Source organism: Pollicipes pollicipes, unplaced genomic scaffold (genome assembly GCF_011947565.3).
Source record: "Pollicipes pollicipes isolate AB1234 unplaced genomic scaffold, Ppol_2.1 Scaffold_2555;HRSCAF=2994_pilon_pilon_pilon, whole genome shotgun sequence".
Taxonomy (NCBI): Eukaryota; Metazoa; Arthropoda; class Thecostraca; order Pollicipedomorpha; family Pollicipedidae; genus Pollicipes; species Pollicipes pollicipes.
In genome coordinates, this window is record NW_023596136.1 from 45,740,374 (window position 1) to 45,760,811 (window position 20,438).

General features: G+C 57.7%; 1 long non-coding RNA gene and 1 pseudogene across 1 annotated transcript; both read right to left on the bottom strand.

The window, feature by feature from the left end:
• The window catches only part of LOC119101825 (myosin-VIIa-like), a 45,442-nt pseudogene that overhangs the window by 18,449 nt on the left and 6,555 nt on the right, over positions 1 to 20,438 (bottom strand).
• On the bottom strand, positions 46 to 1,534 carry LOC119110274 (uncharacterized). Its single transcript, XR_005095464.1, has 3 exons — positions 1,499 to 1,534; positions 684 to 853; positions 46 to 74 (listed from the first exon to the last, which is right to left on the bottom strand). It is a non-coding gene; the product is annotated as an uncharacterized LOC119110274 (long non-coding RNA).

The following is a 20,438-nucleotide window of genomic DNA, read 5'->3' on the forward strand; positions in this document are numbered from 1 at the left end:
AAGAACAGCAGCCGCTGCCGCTTGGCGCGGTAGTGGCGTTAGGCAGCGCACCGCCTCCAGCTTCTCCCGGTACGCTGCGGCGGCCGGGCACCGTCAGGGGGGGGGGGGGGGGGGGGCTCCCTGGACAGTCCGTACAGCAGCACCACCGCCGGTGGGGGCGGTGCCGAGACGTCTCGTCGGTAGAGCACGCACGCCATCAGCGCATGAGCGCAGACCAGCACGTCAGCACACGCCACTGCCGTTTGTGGTACCATGTAGAAATACGTTTGAGGACGAGCTTTTCTGAGACTCATGTTATCATTAAGCATGGCGTTATATTTTGAATACTGATTACTGACATCAATCCCATAGGTTATATGGTAGGTAGCATAGCACTACATTACGTGTCTCTCACAGAGGCTCCCGCAGAGGCTTTCGTGTCGGCTTGATCCTGACAAATACCTCCAAAAGTCGCAAAATTCTGACCAATTCCAAAATCTGAGGCTAGACTGTCGCATTCCAGCTTAACAGTGCATTTCTGCCTCCCGACATCACAAAAATGAGCAAACGCAGCATACAATCAATGCCTGCGATTGATGAACTACAGTCATGCCAACCCAACCAAAACACCATGCAACCCTCTACGCGCCACCCGGCTGGGAAACACCGCACCAGCTCCTTGCTCCGCAGGGCATCAGACGCACCTTTCCGCCGGACGTAGCCGCGGTAGATCTTCTGCGCGCACACAGCCGACCGGTGCACCAGCGCCGTGCGCTTGTCCTCCAGCGGCTCGTGCACACAGTGGCGCAGGAACATCTTGGTCTTGCCCATCTGCCACTCCCGCTCCGGCAGGCCGTGCTGCTTCATGATGAACCTGCCGCCCGCCGAGCGCAGTGGTCAGCAGGCGGGGCGGGGTCGCGGTGCGTGAGCATCGACACGGGACACCGGCTCTGGCTTCCGCGAACCTCGCTAGTTGTGGGACCGCGGCGCTACAGCCGAGCATTGTGCTGGTCACCGCTGAACACGGGCAGGCTGTAGACCGCCTACAGCGTACCGGATGCGCTAGTGATGTTTTGCGATGGAAACTTTCTGTTTGCGCAAGCTGGTGTCTCCTGAAAGTTTCTTTGAACAGCTCTGTCACCAGGTTTTTTAAGTACATTGGGTAAAACTCGTGGATAGCTATCTGTAAACGAGTCGAAGCTGCAGTGTGGCGCCACTGGTACTTGATAAACTGCGGCCCTCCCGTCACGAATTTGTAGTGCGGCGTTACTCAGTACAAACCTGCGGTCCACTGCCGCTACCTGCTGCCCCAATCGGGGTCATGTCAAACACTGGCATCCCTGGCGCAACTCCAGACTGACCTGCAGCCCTCCGCCACCGTCTGCTGCTTCCACCGACGCCCCGTCAGACACTGGTCCAGCTGGCGCCGCCGTTACTGACCTGACCCCCGCCGCCGTCTGCTGCTGCCTCCACCGACGCCCCGTCAGACACTGGTCCACTGACGCCGTCCCTTACTGACCTGCAGCCCTCCGCCGCCGTCTGCTGCCTCCACCGACGCCCCGTCAACACTGGTCCAGCTGGCACCGTCCCTTGCTGACCTGCAGCCTTCCACCGCCGTCTGCTGCTTCCACCGACGCCCGGTCACACACTGGTCCAGCTGGCGCCGTCCGTTACTGACCTGCAGCCCTCCCGCCGCCGTCTGCTGCTTCTACCGACGCCCCGTCAGACACTGGTCCAGCTGACACCGCCCTTACTGACCTGCAGCCCTCCGCCGCGTCTGCTGCTTCCACCGACGCCCCGTCAGACACTGGTACCGCTGGCAGAACTCCAGCAGCGGCAGGTGGATGGGAAGCCCTGCTTGCGAATCTTGATGATATCGAGCATGCCCAGGTACTTGAGCTGGTCCACCCAGAGGGTCGTCGTAGCAGTGAGACTGCTTCTTGCCGTTCGGCTTGATACACCTCACGTACCTGAAGCCAACGTGCCGGCTGGGTAATGGTTCTGACCTAAAACAGTCTAGCGGTGCCTGTCTCTGACGTGGATACACAGCTTTCAAGGCAGGGCTCGGATTTAGGACATCAATGATCCTTGTGTTAACACAAAGCCATTTGCACGGTTACCTCATGTGTTGATTACAAAACAACGGCAGAAGTTACACATGAGGTTCAGTAGCACAAGAAGATGAAACGAGAAGCGCAAACATTGCCAATGAAATACCTCTATCAAGCTTTGAAGACTTAAATTTAATACTAACCTTTAAACATTAAAGTTCTGATGTCAACACGACGTCGACATCGACGAATACTCGCTGCGATGCAACAAGGGCAAGGAAACTACGAAGCAGCGGCTATCCAGTCAGTATACTACGGACAGAACGCCTACGGCCATGTCTGTCCTGTCCGGGCAGCCGCGCCCCTGATCAGCATCCCGGGGTCTCAGTCCCGACCCTGGCCGCGCACCAGGGGTTGCTGCTCTGCAGGAGGTCGACCAGCGCCTGCAGCTGCTGCCTGAAGGCGTCGCTGACAGTCGGCTTGCCCTTGGAGGTGCCGCGCGACACGGTGCTGCTCATGGTGCCCGTGCGCGACATGCAGCTCAGCAGGTCCTGGCGGAGGTGCGGGACCAGCGTTAGGTGCCGGCGGCCGGCGCTGACGAGGCACTCCGCCGCTCGGCCGCGGTGTGGGAGGCGGCAGGAGCACCGAGACAGCGCCGGGTGCGCAAACTGCCGGCGTTACACGCGCCCCGCGAACACGGCATATGACGCGCTCATGGGCAGCTGGGAGTTAACTGTGTCGGTTTAAGGTGCTTTAGGCAAGCGCATCGGCAAAAGTTGGCGTCCTACTTGGACGCACTGTCGCCATGGCAACAGCGAAGAGAGATGCTGGCATCCGACAGCGCGTGCCTGTCCGCCCTCTCCGCACCTGGAACTGCGCCAACTCTTCCACAAACTTGTTCTTGGAGCGGCTCATGAAGTCGAAGAAGAGGTCCTGCTGCGAGTCACGGTTCTTGTCGACGAAGCCGGTGATGTTGTAGGTGACCGCGGCCAGCATAGTGACACACGCCGAACTCCGACTCCCACTTTCTCCTGTCCTCGCCCTTGATTGTAATACGGATGCGCCTCGAACTCCTGGTGCAGCTTGGAGAGGTACGTCTCGTCCGAGCCCTGCCGCGCAGCGGTGGTGTCAGCACGGTCGAGTAAGGGGCCAGCACGATCAGGTCAGGCATCACCACAGCCAGTTCAGGCGCCAGTACGGTCGGGTCAGGCGTCAGCACGGTCGGGTCAGGCGTCAGCACGGTCAGGTCAGGCGTCAGCACGGTCAGGTCAGGCGTCAGCACGGTCAGGTCAGGCGTCAGTACGGTCAGGTCAGGCACCAGCACGGTCAGGTCAGGCGTCAGCACGGTCACGTCAGGCGTCAGCAACGGTCGGGTCAGGCGTCATCACGGTCGGGCCGGGCGCGTCAGTACGATAGGGTCAGGCGTCAGCACGGTCGGGTCAGGCGTCAGTACGGTCGGGGCAGGCGTCAGCACGGCCGGGCCAGGCCTCAGCACGGTCGGGTCAGGCGTCAGCACGGTTGGATCGGGCGTCAGCACGGTTCTGGGCAGGCGTCACCACGGGTGGGCCAGGCGTCAGCACGGAGGCGGCCTTTCACCGGTCGCTCCGCCTGACTTGCAATCCGAGGTACCTCTTGACACCGTTGTCCTGCAAGCCCCTGACTACCCCTCGCCCCTGGCCGATCTGCTGCTGCACCCGTCGCCCCCCGAGCTGGGTACACCCCCTGCGTCCTTAACCGTGTCAGGAGCGCGGGAAGTTGCTAGAAAGTTGCCAGTCAGGCGGGCGACCGATGAGAAGACCGCCTCTAACAACCAGACCGTCTTAATCCATCCATCTCCCACGAAATTAGTGACCACGAGAGCCCGGCCGTACTCGCCGCCGCACAAAGAACCTACAACAGCACACCCGGCTGGAGACTGAGTCACAAACCCGCGGCATTTCCTCTACATAAATGCTGCTAATAACTGCCGAGACTATCCACAAAAGGAAAGCGGCATGTACAATACGATGAAATAAACATGCAAAATAGTTGGGGGTAGGTCCAGTAAGCTAAGCGAATGTGGGCAAAGCGGAAGGTACAGTGATGTGGCCAGAGCCAAGTATAGGCCAAGTGTAAAGTAAGTTGGCGAAGAAAGCAACATCTGGTACCGGCGGCGGCCGCATGCAGGCTGGTCTTACCACTTTTCGGACCGGGCCCGATTGTTATGAGCAAGTGCGCACGGTGGCAAAGCAGTCTCATTTCCAATAAAGGCCTCTCACACACTTTAATGAGAAAAGCCACCGCGCTTTACTATACTTAAGCCAATCGCACCGCAACATGACCAAGTCTTCACCCGATGATGTACCGCTCCATTTGCACTATCTATGTGTACGCGCGCTTTATTTACAGGCGGGCACAGCAAAAAAACTGGTCGAGATCTGCCTCACAGAATCTCCCTCGCTTGACCTTGTGCCCTGATCTTCCAGCACACCGTTCATCGGCCCGAGCGTCATGAGCTGGCTTTTAAATCCTGCCCGATTCAAACCACTGGCTCCCTCCCCACCGCCGTCCGTCCGGCCGGCAGGAGCTCCGCGGTTGTGGGTATGAGGTTGTGCTGGTGGAGGTGGGGTGGGGGGGGGGGAGGGGAGGGCTGGCACATCGGCTGGCCGGTCGATCCGCCCACGCGGCCGGCTCAGTTCAGACAGAGCTCGCCCGCGAACGGCCGGCTCGAGCCGAGCTCGGCTCAGCAGCCAGGCCACCGCTGAGACGAGGCTGGCGGTAAGGCGGCTCGGAGGAGAGGTCGGCATTGGGGCTGGGAGCGCAGACGGCACAAGGCGGAGGCAGCGGCTGGGCTGGGAGCGCAGACGGCACAGGCGGAGGCAGCGGCTGGGCTGGGGGTAAATACACACAGAAGAGGCCCTGGTGCGACGGGAGGAGGAGCAGGCGTGTGACAGAGCGAGATCGGAGGCTCACGACAGATGTGCAGGCAGAGGCTGGACACGGATGGGACACAGTCGTGTCGTGAGACAGCCGGGGAACACGAGTGGAGCCGATGTGTGGAAAGAGATGGGACACATGCGTGGAGCAGGCGGGGCGGGCAGACAGCACGCGGACAGCAGAAGTCAGGACAGCAGCAGAGTGCAGTTGGTCCTAGCAGCGTTCACATACAGGCGGAGGAGGGTCAGGGTGAAGCCAGCGCACGAGGCGTGCCAGCTGCCACCGAGTGCCCGAGAGGTGACGACGTGGATGTCACAGGCAGGCATTGGCAAATCAGAAATGTTTGTGGATTGTGAAAACGTTGAGTAGTAGCCGTGTCAGGAAACAAATATTGCGAGAAGAAATGCAGCAACAATCTGACTTGTTCATGCTCCCAAGGCCCCCGCCGCGAACAAATTGCGATACTTTAGCGAGGCGGTGGTCTCTCTCGCATCTAGTAATGCTCCTCATCAACAGCTTTCAACTGTGCCGTAAAATAATGCATGAGAGAATTCGCCTTTCAAGCGGTATCAGCCAGTCCTTTTTGCTCGCGAATAGCTTACCTGAATTAGAAAAGCACCTATGAGCACACAATTGTTTATGGCAAGCGACTCATAAATGTAACATCCATTTCCAGAAAACAACATCGTACAATAAGCCTCTTGTGCAAACGTTTCCAACTCCTAGAGAGAATCAATGCAAGGTAATCGGCGCACCCAACATCGGTTGCTTCTTCGAAAGTCGTTGTCAGCAGTCCACAGGCCAACGTCAAAACACTCACGACTGCATCGAGAGGCAATGAGAGGACACAGCAATCACAAATGCACCAGCACGTTTCCAATCAACCAACCTTTGGCATTCGGCATTCTTCCGAGAGAAGCTTGAGAATGCAGCGAGGGGGCTTCTCTATTCAACTCCAGGGCATTCGGAGTTGTCGGAGAACTGATGTGAGAAAAACTTTATCTCCTCTTGTCGATACTGAAAGTGAAGACATGGATCAGCGGGAAAAGAACAATTCTGACCAAGCCGACCGCCATGGCGGCCCGCCCCAGCACTTTCAGGCCCCAAAGCCCAAGCGCTCTGGTCCTATTCGAGCCCATGCATGCGTGAACTTAACAATTAAAATCCAAAGGGGTTTTTAATAGGGGTTATGTCACATTAAGTCCTGGGGACCCAATACACCAGCATAATAATCTAAAGTAGCTGACGCAGGTGAATAGAAACATAAAATGCGGGTGGCAAGAGAATCACGAAATGGACCATCAAATGATATCATTAAATGCATCACTACCCGTGACAAATCACACGACAAAATCCATACCCAAATTGTCAATGGTGGTGGACAAGACATGCACAAAGATCTCCCGGGCTTTTCGCGTTTAATTTGCAATCCAGTTAGTTTTTGGACATTTTTGCAGTTATTAAAACATTTATCTCACGCATTCGCTACTTGACAGGATGTTTGTGACACGGGATATTCATATCCAGATGCATCGAGTCTCTTTATGAAAAGCAATTCTTATTTTAGTACAAGGTACGGCGCACAGTTCATCGCAGTCAAAACTAGTTCCATTCACGCTTCAAACAATGTTTAAGCTTCGTCAACGGTTGATAATCCGACCCGCATGGTCAGCTGGCTGAGTTTGGTGGTCCGTTCGTCTGGCGCTACAAAGCGCAAAAAAACCAGCATGCCTCACCAATCAGACCGAGCAGAAATACAAACAAACCCTTGGCAAACACACCAACCCACACGCATGACAAAACGCGCGGGGTTGGCTTTACGGCAGCCGACAATTAAAATGTGATAAGGGAGTAGACGACGAAATGATTGATCGGGTTTGTCAGCCCTCATGAGACAAAGAGGACATCCAATATCCCTTCGTTTCCATTCATTATTTCGGAGACGGAAATTACGCCCGCACCTTCAAAATGCGTTCCGTTCACACATGTAAAATCCAAAACAATTTTCTATTTTTACAGATGAACGTCTAATGCTGCTGCCTGAACAAGGATATTTGTATGGTCTGCTGTGAAACCATTCCAACATGCCGTATCAATTATCATGCCAAATTGGTCGGCCGTTTCCTCCCTAACGCAAACACCCCATGTAAACAAACCACCAAATTACAAACATTCCAGCCCTGTGGCTTCCAAAGCATGAAACGCCACGATGCCGGAAGTAAGACATCCACCCAAAGCAGCAATGCCTACGTTCTGACGAAACAAAGCAACGTCACCCACCGCCTCCTGCTCCAGCGCGAACACGTAGTGGTTGAAGAACGTGTGCAGCTCTCGTTGGTGTAGTTAATACACAGCTGCTCGAACGAGTTCTTGCCAAAGTTCTCGAAGCCGAAGATGTCCAGCACGCCCAAGAAGCGCCACTGTCCTTCCCGGGTTGGTGCAGGTGTTGATCTGGTTCACCAGCCAGGCGAACGCGCGCGAGTAGAGCGCCTTGGCCATGGCGTGACGGTTCTCATCAGCCTGACGGTGGCGAGGGTGGCAGGTGACGGATGGCGTCCGGGTGTCCCGTACACATGGATGTGAGGGACGCCCGCGTCCGGCACGGAATAGTCAAGCGCGATAGATGAATGCGTTGCTGTTGACGAAATGCCAGGCCCGCCCGCTCTGGAGATGACTGCCTCAGGCCGATGCCAGTCACACAAGCAGACAGGCTGAAAACAGCGCTGCGATTTGGTAGGCGTCCCGCCTGAGGGCCATACATTGTCGGGATTGGGCCACAACGCCGTAAGGAAACGCCGCACGACCCCGTCTAACCAGAATGCGCCTAGTATCTTGTCGACTTGAGAGAATAGCTGAACGGCCTGCTGCCTGTGCGACAGCACAAGCGTCATCGCTCCCCCCCGCCGGTCACACCCAGGCCTGTGTTTTGCTAAGCTGTTTTTCATCAATTTCGCCCGGAGCAGTAAAAAACGCGGTCGCGCTCATCCGCACGTGCGCCGAGCTCGTCGCATAAACTTGGGCCGTCAGACGCCCTTCCAGACGAATGTGGTTGTTTTGAGGCCGCATGAGGAATGGTTGCGCCGTCCTTATTTCGCTGGCTCGACGGCCGCGCCGTCGCTAATCCGTTTCCCAGCAAGGCCGCACGATCTATTACAAAGATTACGTGGCCAAAAGTGCGCCGGAGGGCATTCGCGCGGGAAAAACAGGCGCCACGTTCGATGCGTGCCACGTGACTGCCGAGGTGCCTGAAACAGAGCTGGTGCGCGCCGGAGCCAGCTTCTATCGTGTTTATGGCGGCCGACTAGCGAGACACGCCGCACAAACAGCGCGGGAGGGCCGGCGTTTCCGCCCCCGGACGAGGCCGGCCAACCGGCGGCGGGCGGCGGCAGCAGCCTGACCTCCTGCGGCTTCAGCGGGATCTCGGTGATGTTGCCGCGCACGTTGATCTGGCGGAAGAGCAGCACCAGCCGCACGTCGTCCACCTCCAGACCGAGCAGCTTGGCCACCGTGGTCAGCACCTCGGCGTCGGCGGGCGTCAGCTCGGTCTTCTCCCCGTCCACGTCCTGCGGCAGCGGCGCACGGGTCGGGTCAGGTCGGGTCACGAAAGTTCACGTGGGGTCGGTATACCGGCATCGATCGACGTCAGCTCGGCCTCCTCTCCCCAACCGTCTCCTGAAGCTGTAGTACACGGGTGGGGTCGGGTCGAGTCAAGTCAGGCCGGGGCAGAGGTCACAAGATCACGTGATACCGGGTCACAAGGGTTCATCATGTCACGTCTGACCTCTCTGGCGACTCTTCGGTCTCCACTTCTCCAATATTTTGAGACAAAACGCACGGGCTTGGTGCCAGCCCACGAGTTAAGCATCGAGACCCAGCAAATTCCCACGGCAATGCCAGACAGAGTCGACGTCAAAGATGGAGCCGAGCACGGGCTGTCCCCGATATTACAAACGCGGAAGATATGTGACGCAATGCGCGGCGCACTCCACCCCACGCACGTGCCGAACCGTGCGCCATTCGCACGCGAAGCCGATGTTGGATAGATCCGTCAGAGCTGGAAGCGATGCTGCGCGCCGGCACGCACGCGCGCGTGGGATGTGATGGACAGCATCAAACAGTGCGATCAAGATCACAAAGAGCGTATCCGTGAGCCTAGCCACCCGTCTAAATTCTCGCAGCCAAGCGCAACAGGATTCCACACATGCGCTGATATGCACCGATGGTGGCTTTATTTGAGTGCTATGTCTTCTCTGCCGGTGGTAATGCCGAAGGCTATGAAGCTTTGGCACATGGCCAACCAGCAGGGGTAATCCAATAAAATAACAACGATTTTCTATTGCAAAGGCACCTGCCATGTTGGCGCTCTCAGAGAAATATCGCTACCGCCCAGTCACTGAGTTCTGATAATCAACTGTACTGAGATCTATGATCTAATAGTCAAGCTGGTAGTCCGGCCAGTGAGGTCTGACAGTCAACGGTCGTCTGATCAGTGCTAAACTAAATTTATATCCACGCGTCGGTTTTCAGGTTTGCGGGTTTCAGGTAACTGCTGAGACGCGAGCACTTCGCATCCAGACTGCTCTACCCTCGACCGAAAACGCGCCGTCCAGCCACAAGCCACGCGCGGGCGGGCCGTGACCGAGAGGTCTCAGACGACCGCAAAAAACGTACTCTGGCGATCGAGACTCGCATTCGTCCCTCTAACCGGGCAAATTGTGGACCAGAAGGCCACCGTCGCAAAAACCCATATACTTTGCGAAGATGCCCTCGAGCAGCACGACACGGCGCTGTGGCAGATAGCGCTGGCCTATTCGATACTGACGAAACAGCGCGTCCGTGTCGCAAACCGCAGGGGTTCAGAGTCCCAGATTGCCCGGGCGGTGGCAGGGGAGGGGAGATCGGGACCAGTGTCCAGATCGCCCACGCCCTCCTCGCGCCACTTGTCCACATCCTTTCCCCTCCACAGTCTCATCGTCCATCTCCTTTCTCCACGTGCTCGTCAGCTCAGGTTACCTTCCCCTCCCCCCCCCCCACGCACACACACACCCGGCCTTACTCTGATCCGTATTTACTCGCACACGTCATATACTTGTTCTGAGCCGGCGTGGCTGATGGACGGCGACAAGAAAAAAACTGCTCCCGATCGTCTACTGTTTCCCCTCCCCTCCCCCATATCCGCACAAGTCACCCCCACCTTCCACACACCCTCCCACCTCCTGCCGCGTCCACGCCGACGCCGGCCGCCGTCCGCGCACCTGGAAGTTGATGTTGCCCAGCCAGAGGATGGCGGCCAGCGTGGCGTATGAGGCCGTCCGAGACCTCCTGCGGGATCTGCAGCACGCTGAAGGCCAGCCGCAGCGCGTCGAACCGCTCAGCGTCGTTCACGCCATCCAGCCGCACGCAGCCTGACTGGTGCAGGTGCTGTAGTCGGCGGCCGGCCGCAGATGGAACTGGGCCGCCAGCTCCGCGTCTCGCTGGGGGAGGGGAGGAGCCGTCAGTTTAGTGGGGGCTGGCCGCCAGCCGGAGCTGAGCAACCAGTTCGGAGTTCCTCTGTTGGCGAGGAGAGGGCCGGGGTAGCTGGAGCCAAGTGGCCAGCACCAGCGCCGAGCTCCGGTCGGGGGAGCTGGAGCCGGGCGGTCAGCACCAGCGCCGAGCCCCGGTCGGAGCTGGTGCTGGTCTCTACGCCACGCGCTACGGATTGCCGATTGCTTTGGCCTGGGTTATGCATGAACCAACCGTATTTAGCTGACTTGCCAGCTACTTGCTTTTGCGAGCTTCCCCACAGAGTACGTCAAACTCCGGGTGCTACAAATAACGCGCGTGTCGTCCGCAGCGAATGCCAAACAGCGTCGAGATGCAAGCCTCCACATCCCGCACGGTGCGCGTCGTTATACCCATCCCAGCACGGCCTCGGATTGTAGTCACCGGTGGCGGGGAGCGCAACAGCGCAGCGATGGCTCCCGGCCCGCCCCGGCCGAGGTCAGCGCCGCTGGCGGGTCCGGTAAGGTCCAAACAGTCTGCGAGGCTGCCGCCGAGCATGGAGGACGCACGGGAGCCAGACGCGCAAGTTCTGGGCTGACCCCGACCGTATAACCGCAGGGCATTGATCACCCTCCCTGATGGGCCAGTGCTACAATGCGCAGCGCAGGCTGGTCAGCGAACTGCGCATCATGAGCGGCTTGCTGCCCAATTACGTGCTCCATTGCAGTAGTGTGTTCGTACTAACGCTCAAACGCCGCGCCTATGCCACTGCATTACAGGACTCCGTCTGACCAGCGCAGCCCGTGTAGGCACCCGTTGCTGACCGTACTTCGCTGCGGGCGCTATCACCAGCTGATAGAACATGCTTTGCTAGGGACATGTCTTATCAACTGCCAGCTTGTACAACATGGTGATATGAACGTGCTCACGTCATGTGACATCAACTAAGGGGTCACTAGATCATAGAACACGCCGCAAGTGAGGCGTGCTTTATTTACTGGTGGCGGTGATTTCAAGCGGGAGGGGGGGGGACGGTCATCAGTGACACGCCCGGTCTGGCGGCACCAGGTGAACCCACAGGGCTTGGCGGCAGATGCGTAGTGTTCACGTTTTAATGCGCTAGATATTCAAGCAGCATGCTGACCACGTTTTATAATACCTTGGCATTATACCATGTTTCACCAGGCCGAAAAGTTTTATTATTTTATGCTATGACATGGCATGTTCTAGCACGATTCACCAGCACGTGCTAAACGGGTCTCACCTACGCCGCCGTCACCAGCTGGTAGAAGACGTGGTAGTGTCTCACCTCCTGCACCGCCTCCATCAGCTGGTATAAGAATTGTGGTGAGTGCCTCCTGCGCCGCCGCCCGCAGCGTGGTAGGAGACACGTGGTGGTTTCCACCATGCGCCCGGCCGGCCATCATCTTGGTAGAAGACGTGGTTAGTGTCTCACCTGCGCCGGCACGCCACCAGCTGTATAAGACGTGGTTAGTGTCTCACATGCGCCGCCGCCATCAGCTGGTAGAAGACGGAGTTAAGTGTCACACCGTGCGCCGCCGCCGCCACCAGCTGTATATGACGTGGTGGTGAATCTCACCTGCGGACGCCGGCCAACCAGCTGGTATAAGACGTGGTATGTCTCAGCATGCGCCGCCGCCATCATCAGATGGTAAAGACGTAAATTTGTGTCTCACCTGCGCCGCCGCCATCAACTGGTAGAAGACTGGTGTAGTGTCTCACCTGCTCTGATCTCACTGCGCCGCCGCCATCAGCTGGTAGAAGACGTAGTTAGGTGTCTCATCACCAGCTGGTAGAAGACGTGGTTGTGTCTCACCTGCGCCGCCGCCACCAGCTGGTAGAAGACGTGGTTAGTGTCTCACCTGCCGCCGCCGCCACCCAGCTGGTAGAAGACGTAGTTAGTGTCTCACCCGCGCCGCCACCGCTGGTAGAAGACGTGGTTAGTGTCTTACCTGTGCCGCCATCGCCAGCTGGTAGAAGACGTGGTTGGTGTCTCACCTGCGCCGCCGCCACCAGCTGGTAGAGACGTGGTAGTTGCGCTCGTCCGGCCCCTGGAACGTGATGCGCGACTGCTCTAGCAGGTAGTCCTGCATGATGCAGCCCTTGATGTGCCAGTGCGAGTCGAAGCACACCTGCATGAAGCGCCCGAAGCGCGACGAGTTGTCGTTGCGCACCGTCTTGGCGTTACCTGCAATGCGCAAAATAGCTGGTACGGAGCGAATCGTGATGGCGACATTGGAATGGTCTCCGACTTCCACGCTGGAGACCCGGGTTCGATTCTGGGCTCAATCCTTTGTACAAGGGCCCCGCACTGCCCGCAGGAAGCCCGTCGCGGTCGCTGGTGCCCCATAAAAATGTTGCGCGAAGGGCATGCGTTACATCCCTAACAAAACAGGCAAATGCACGTGCGCTGTGCCAGTGTGCTGCACTGCGCGTACCAAATCATTCAGATGCGCAGTGCGAGGCGTCTAGAATCCACACCGTTTGCCCTGCATCAATAACAGAGAAGGGCTTTCAAGTGCTGGCTGTGAAAAGCGTCGGATTACCCTGCTCTTGCTGCGACTTGGTTTGAGGGAGTCGGCACAATCCCCATAAACCCTCTGCCGGCTCCACTTCAAAATATTCGTCGGACCCGGAAAGGGTAACGACTACACCGGCGGCTCGTTTACGGGGGCAGGACGGCAGAATTGCCGCGGGCGAGCCGTGGAGATGGGCTGCAACGCATCATTGCCGCCAGCGCCAGGTCATCACAGCCGCGTGCTTGGCCTTTACGAGGCAGCCGAATGTGCTACTGGCCAGCACAGTGTAGGCTCCTAACAAGCCGATCACAAGCTCTACTTCGCCTCACGCGCGAGACCCGTGCAATCCCAACGAGGCCGTCGTCAACCACGGCTGGCAGAGCGCTCCTCCCCCCCCTCCACGCGCCTGTGTCACACCGCCATAGGTTCTGCTGCGGCATGACAAAGAGTGGCAGATACATCCCGTGCCTGCTAGCCATGCCTTATCATCCCCTTCTACAACCTAGACTTTCACACGCGTGGTTGCACTGAGACGCTCGCCTTGCCGGCTTTGGTCAAGCACTCCCCAGCTCCGCGGCACCGCGTCTCGTCGCCACTGCCTCGCGGGGGGTGTTTGTAGGCGCCTCCCGCGCGCGCAGCTGACGACCCCGCGGCGGCGGCGGCCGGCGTGTCCGACGAGTCCGACTAATGGCAGCCCAGCGAACACACCGACCGGCGCTGAATGAGTGCGATGATTGCCCGTTATCACGGCCGAGACTGCCGGGCGGGCCAGGAGGACGGACGCTCCCGGCGCGCCAGCCCGGCACCGCCGCCGCCAGGGGCTCCGTCTGTCGGCGGCCGGGCGTGCTCGTCCTGGCCTACTCTCGTCTGGTTCATCCCGGCCTCCTCCTGTCTGGTTCATCCTGGCCTACTCTCCGTCTGGTTCATCCCAGCCTACTCCCGTCTGGCTCATCCCGTCATACTCCCTTCCGGACGTGCTTCATGCTTGCAAGCTGGTGGGCTGAAAGGGGACGCGGAATTTATTTCTGGATGCTCCTCCAGAATAACTCATTTCGATTACTTTGGCGATAAATGGCCATAGATTACGTTAAGCTGGTTATTGCAATGACACTTTATGGTTATCATAGTTTTCAGACCCAAGGACTAGAAAGCATTCCATCGGTCGGATTTCCCGAACGATGGAGTTTGCCGGGCCTCCTGGACGGGATCCAACTTTTCCCTAAGGTTTATAAGTTTGCAGATTACGGACATTCAGGTGGCACATGCTATGAAATCTGCCCTTCACGGCCCGACGACTTTATTCTTGCGCTGACTATTCCGCAGAATTTCATTCCGGGTCTGTTTGAGTTCTCTCAAAGCAAGTAGACAAAAAATTGTCCGTGGCGCGGTTTGTTCGACCTAGTTGCAAAACATCGCCACACTAACGTCACACGGCACTGACACCCCTTGCCTCGAACTGCAAGCCTTAAGCCGAGCTGACGCCCAAACGATAGCGCCCCTACTAGCATCAGAACGTGCTGCCACAACGCGAACCCCGCGGAGCCGGCGCCAGGCTCAAGCTTCCTTCCAATCTCCAACCCATGCGTCCCTCTCTGGGCTTCTCAATACGTGAGTCAGCGTTTTTTTGGCCGCTTTTTACCGTCCCACCGTCTCGTTAGCTGGGGCGGGGCAGACCGGGCAGGCATCACACGGCCCGCGTCGGCGATGCTGGCTGCAACAGAGCGCCGTCGAACCCCGGGCTCCAGCCTGTCCTGTCTCCGCCTTCTGCAGTCGACGGCGGTGTCGGTGGGCCCTTGCCAGCGTTGCGACTGCTTGCACGTATGACGCGCACGCATGATCTTGTACCTGAGTGGCGTCGCGCGCAGAGGTACCCAGCACTGCCACTGCAGTGCCAAAGCAAATGTCGCCCTCTATCATTGTCACGGGCTAACATCGGACGATTTATGCTGAACCGTTTCCATGCGGCGTGAATACATATTTCTCGCAGGGCTGCGAGCAGAAGCTGCTGCATCGCCACCACTTGTTAACGACGCCCGCGAAACCTTTTTGAGGCTCACGCCCACCCCGCGCCGCGACCCTCCACATCGCGGCAAAATTTTCGTCCCGGATTTACTCGGTCATTCGATAAGGCACGGCACCGGTGAGTTGGTGGCCTCATTTCCTGCCGGCGGCGGCGCGGACCGAGTCGTCTCCGAGGGAGAGGGGGAAGGGAGGGGGCGTCCTCTGGCTCTGGCCGCCCGTTCGGACGGCGGAACGCCCCCGACAGCAGCCAGCTAATCAACTAAAACGAGCCGCGTCCTGGACTGGCCATCTTCCCTCAGAGGGTGACGGGAGCGGGTAGGGGGGGGGGGGGCGCACGACTGACCGGAGCCTCCTGATCAGGCAGAGCCTGGGACCCGAGCGCCTCGCGCACCAGGACTCGGAGCATCAAAGCCCTCCCATAGGGCGATCTAGTTGTTCATTTGATTGGAATCAAAGTAAGAAGGGACGCGACACACCACTCCAAGAACTTCTGTGGCCCCTCTTCGTTAATCGAGTTGGCCCAGTTTCTTGTGCTCGCGCACAAGGACCCATTCGTCCCGAATCACAGCCGGCGCTATTGGAAATCGGGCGAGCTTTTGTCATCCCGGACAACCAACAATTCAGTGCGACCAAACCATTCCTGGAACCCAGTTCCACAAACGCCTCTTGTCACTGAAAAGGAAATCAGATCCCATAAAGTTTTTTTGTCTGCCTGGTGGACTGACGATGCCTCAGCGAGCTTGACGGCCGGACGTGTAACTGCTTGACGGCCGGACGAGTAACTGCTTGACGGCCGGACGTGTAACTGCTTGACGGCCGGACGTGTGACTGTTTTAGGGCGTCGCGTCCAACAAAACAATCTTCAGCGATTCTCTCCACCCTTCCGACGATTCGTCGGCAGGCAGCAGGCAGGGAGTTGCGGGCTAGTCACCGTCTTGATTAAATTGCGGTAAAAGTGGCATCAATCTTCTTTGCAGGCCGCGGCACGCAGCGAGACTGTAGAGGACATAGAAGCGTGCAGATCCGCAGCTCAAAATCACGGTCACTCGTCGTTTGGAGAAGGATCAGGCAAAACTACCTGTTGGCGTCAGGTTTACAATCACGCGCGTGCATAGTACTGTTTGAGAAAAACCCACACGCCTCGGCCTGCCGCACTTCTTGTCCGAGCTGAATGATGGAGAATGCATCCCTAATAAGTCAGATCATACCGTTGTGTGCCCACCAACATCAGCCACATGACCTGCTGCCGACCTTGTGACCTTTCAGAGCCGCGGCTGCCACCTCGTGGTTAGGCTGTTCAACAGCGGCAGAAGATGGGGAACGCATCCGCCGCAGACCGGGGGTTGCTGATGGTTGTTTTGAAGCCCTGACCGGTGCAACAAATTGCTTACAGCCTCGCTGTAAGTAGTTTGCTGGCCAGATTAGACCCTCCTCAGAAGCGTGGTAATTAGAGCGCCTCGTAAACCGAGAAAGTGCTGCTGCCTGCTGCATCGCTACCTGGTTAGAATAACATAGACGCATGCGTCGTTTCTCATCGCCACTGCAAGTGCAGTGGGACACTGGGAATTCTCAATCTCGCAGGAATCAGACAATCCCTCGCTAGCCGCTGTTATATCTTGTTCACCAACGACAAAACCAAGCGTTTGAAAACGACTTCGTTTCACAGCGGATGCTGGGTCAAAGTGAGCCTATCAATTCACAGAAGCCTAGCACGATGCTTACACCACACTCGGATGACTCAAGGGTTTCAGGTGATCAAACACAAAGCGGTTGTTTGCACAGCAACGGCCACACACTTGAAACTGACAGTTGACAGCCACTCGTACGTGGCCATGCAGGCGCCAGGCGCGAAGGAAGCCAACCACACGAAAGATATCCAAACGATACAGGCGCAGTCTTGCAGATTGCGTGCGCGCATTATGAGACACGGCAGAGAGCACTTTCAAGGCACGAATGGGAGGCAGTTCAGCAGCATGGCCCAGATTCCTGCGCGCATTTCAGTCCGTCATTCCTGTCATGGCGCACCTTGCGAAAAGTTTCCTCGAACAAAGGCCAAAACCGCTATTACATCGTAGCAGGAAACCTAGGGAATGTGCCGCTAGATTTATCACTGATAAAACTACCACGGCAACTGGCTTGAAGCTGGAGCTAGCCAGCCAAGTGATGGAAATGCGTCCATGAATGAATGAAATTTACACGAATGAAAATGACAAGAGGCTCCAAACTGGTGTTGACTATTTCAATTATATTTTCATACTGAATATTGAGCAATACTCCGCAACAAAGACTAGAACCCCGTTCCATATTGTAAGTGGAAGTGCGTGCACTGCACACAAAGGCTACATGACAGTGGAAAGAACTAGATTGGAAAGCAGGGGTGCCATTTTCTTAAACCGGTTGGTGAGGCTCAACCAAAAAGACTAACCTAGCCTACTCCCAAAACCTTATGTCTCCCAGGATTTCGGCCACCTTAATTCGCGTTACCGATGTTAAGCTGAAAAAACTATTTCGTGCCTCGCATATTGGAAATTGATTTTCTGCAGAGGAATGACTTCCCTTTGAAATAACTGAGTTGCCTTTTTGTGAAAAGCTTAGAATAGGGTGTAATTCACAGCAAAATATTTCAGCAAATGTTGGTGAGGGATCACCCACGACTACCGGCGTCGCTAAACGTGTTGGATAACCATCATAGCCACGATTATGTGCTAAATACACCTGCCACCGCTTAGAAAAACATGCGTTAACTTTTATCTGGGCCACCCTGTACCTTTAAAGCTGCCGCATATTGCATTCATTTGTTCATTATCCCGATCCATGCGTTATCATTTGAAAACTTGCCAAACGTTTGCAGACTGGCTTAACATATCAATGATCTAGCATGACAAAATATTGGGTACCTGCAGGATACTATTTGGTAAGGAATGAACATGAGACCAATAGCCCAGCCCCAACCAACAGCTCAGGTAATTGCTCTGTGTTTATTTGACCCAGAATTCCCTCTTTGCCACATGCATCCAAGGCAGTAGTGGGGAGGTGCTCAGGCCCCGGAGGTAAATAAAGTTACGCCTCTAGTAGAAATTCTACCACTCCGGCTTCCATGCAATGCGGGCGCACGCCTCCCCCACGAGGTCCACCTTAGCGCAGCAAGCAAATGGGCGCACTAAGTTGACCTCAGCAAGTGTGTGTGTGAAACGCCCGTCATTCCTTCACCCTCACGGATTCACACCCTCTGCGCCTCCTTTAACCCACCGAACCGGAGCGGCCAGCAGTGTCGGCGGGATCGCGCCTGGCTGAGACGGAGACACCTTCTGGGCAGGCCTTGACCGCCCACCGCTAACTCACCGAACGCCTCCAGGATGGTGTTGGCCTCGAGGATCTGCTGCTCGACCCAGGTGCTGACGCCGGAGGTGACCGAGCAGAGGTACTGCAGGATGAACTTGGTGGTCTCCGTTTTACCGGCGCCGCTCTCGCCCGAGATCACGCACGACTGCCGCCGGCGAAGGTCACGGGTCAGCCCGAGCGGAGCGCATCGCACGCGAATGTGGAGGACGCAAGGAGCTACGATGTGGTTGGGAGTGCTAGGAACAACAGGTGGCTTCAGACGATGGTAATTATCACGCACTGCGGGGTTAGGGAGATGGCCAGGTTTTGGTATGGGTGAAGTGACTCAAGAAGCCTCCAATATGTGAAAAATGGTAACTTGGTGATGTACAAGACCGATTACAGTCCAGCGAACGCCAGACACGAGACCCAGCCAAACGGACCGTTCGCCTGTCACACAGCTGGATGCGTTCATACCTGGTTGCCGTCGCCCCTCTTCAGAGCCGTGTACGCTGCCTCCGCCAGCGCGTAGATGTGCGGCTCCATGGAGCCCAGCTTCCGCCCGCGGTACGAGAAGATGGCGTCCTGCAACGGCATCCGTCGGTGAGCAGACGACGACACTCAAACTGGCGCACGTGAGACGACCGCAGCCCGTGAAGCGCTAACCAGCCGCACAAAGACGGAAATGACCAAACGCAAGCGAGCATACATGCGCAGGGGCCCAGTCATTTACAACGGATACCAACGGAATGGAGAGTGGGTCACGCGGTCGGGGTGTGTTTTGATGATGCAGCGGGGCATGCCGACTTTCCAGTCACGCGTCGGCGTGAGTTGCGGCGCTCGTGGAGCGCATGCGCGTTCGGAAGGCAAACAGCACGACGCAAACGTTCACTCCATGAATTCATTCAACCGGCTGACTACACAAACGATTGGCCTGGCTCAGAACGCTCAACATTGAGCAAAACAACAACGACGCTTCAACATCTGAGCGCACGGCGCCCGCGCATGCTCATGGCTCACCTGGCCGTAGATGCTGAGCTCTCGGTACGGGTTCACTGCTACTAAAATTGTTCCGGTGTACGTCTGCAAGTTTCTGTCAAGGAATTTCCCCAGGGCCGAGTTGGCGACAACATCGTTCGCGACGGGACAGAAGATGGACACAGCCTTCGGCGCAGCGAAGGGGCGTAAACATGATGCTGTTGGGAAATGCAGCGGCGCCAGTCGGCAACGCGCTTCAACCCCCTGGACGACAACTGTTGCGTCTGATATACATCCCCAGCGCGCCGGCACCGTCGCGTCGCTCCCCAAGGAACTGCAGCCGAGTCGATAGACTCGGCCATGAAATTCGGGACGACAGCGCCCAATTAATTCAGAGCCATTGGAATCAGATTAAAGTTCTGGGTGGCTGGCGGCTGGCGACTGGCGATCCGCCGCGAGCGCTCTAAAGCACCGCTGGATGACGCTCGTGCCACGCCCACCCGGCAGCGTTCGAGACGTGTCTGGTGGCGTGTCATGCGACGGGAACGACGGCCGAGCGAGGACCGACGAAGGCGCGAGGGCCCTCGACCGCGCGGGGACCGACGGCCGCGCGGGACCGACGACCGCGCGGGGACCGACGACCGCGCGAGGACCGACGACCGCGCGAAGACCGACGACGCGCGAGGACCGACGACCGCGCGAGGACCGACGACGGCGCGAGGACCGACGACGGCACGAGGACCGACGACGGCGCGAGGACCGACGACGGCACGAGGACCGACGACCGCGCGAGGACCGACGACGGCACGAGGACCGACGACCGCGCGGGGACCGACGACCGCGCGGGACCGACGACGGCGCGAGGACCGACGACCGCGCGGGGACCGACGACCGCGCGGGGACCGACGACCGCGCGAGGACCGACGACGCGCGAGGACCGACGACGGCGCGAGGCCGGACGACCCGCCGACCGACGACGACGCGCGAGGACCGACGACCGCGCGAGGACCGACGACCCCGCCGGGGTCAGCTGCTCGTCATGGGGTGCGTGCAGCAGTGGCGGCGGCCGGCCCTCTAGTCAGTGGCGAGGTATGCCGCCACTGACTAGCACGTGTGCTCAAAAGCATCATAGCTTCAATTTCACAAAAGC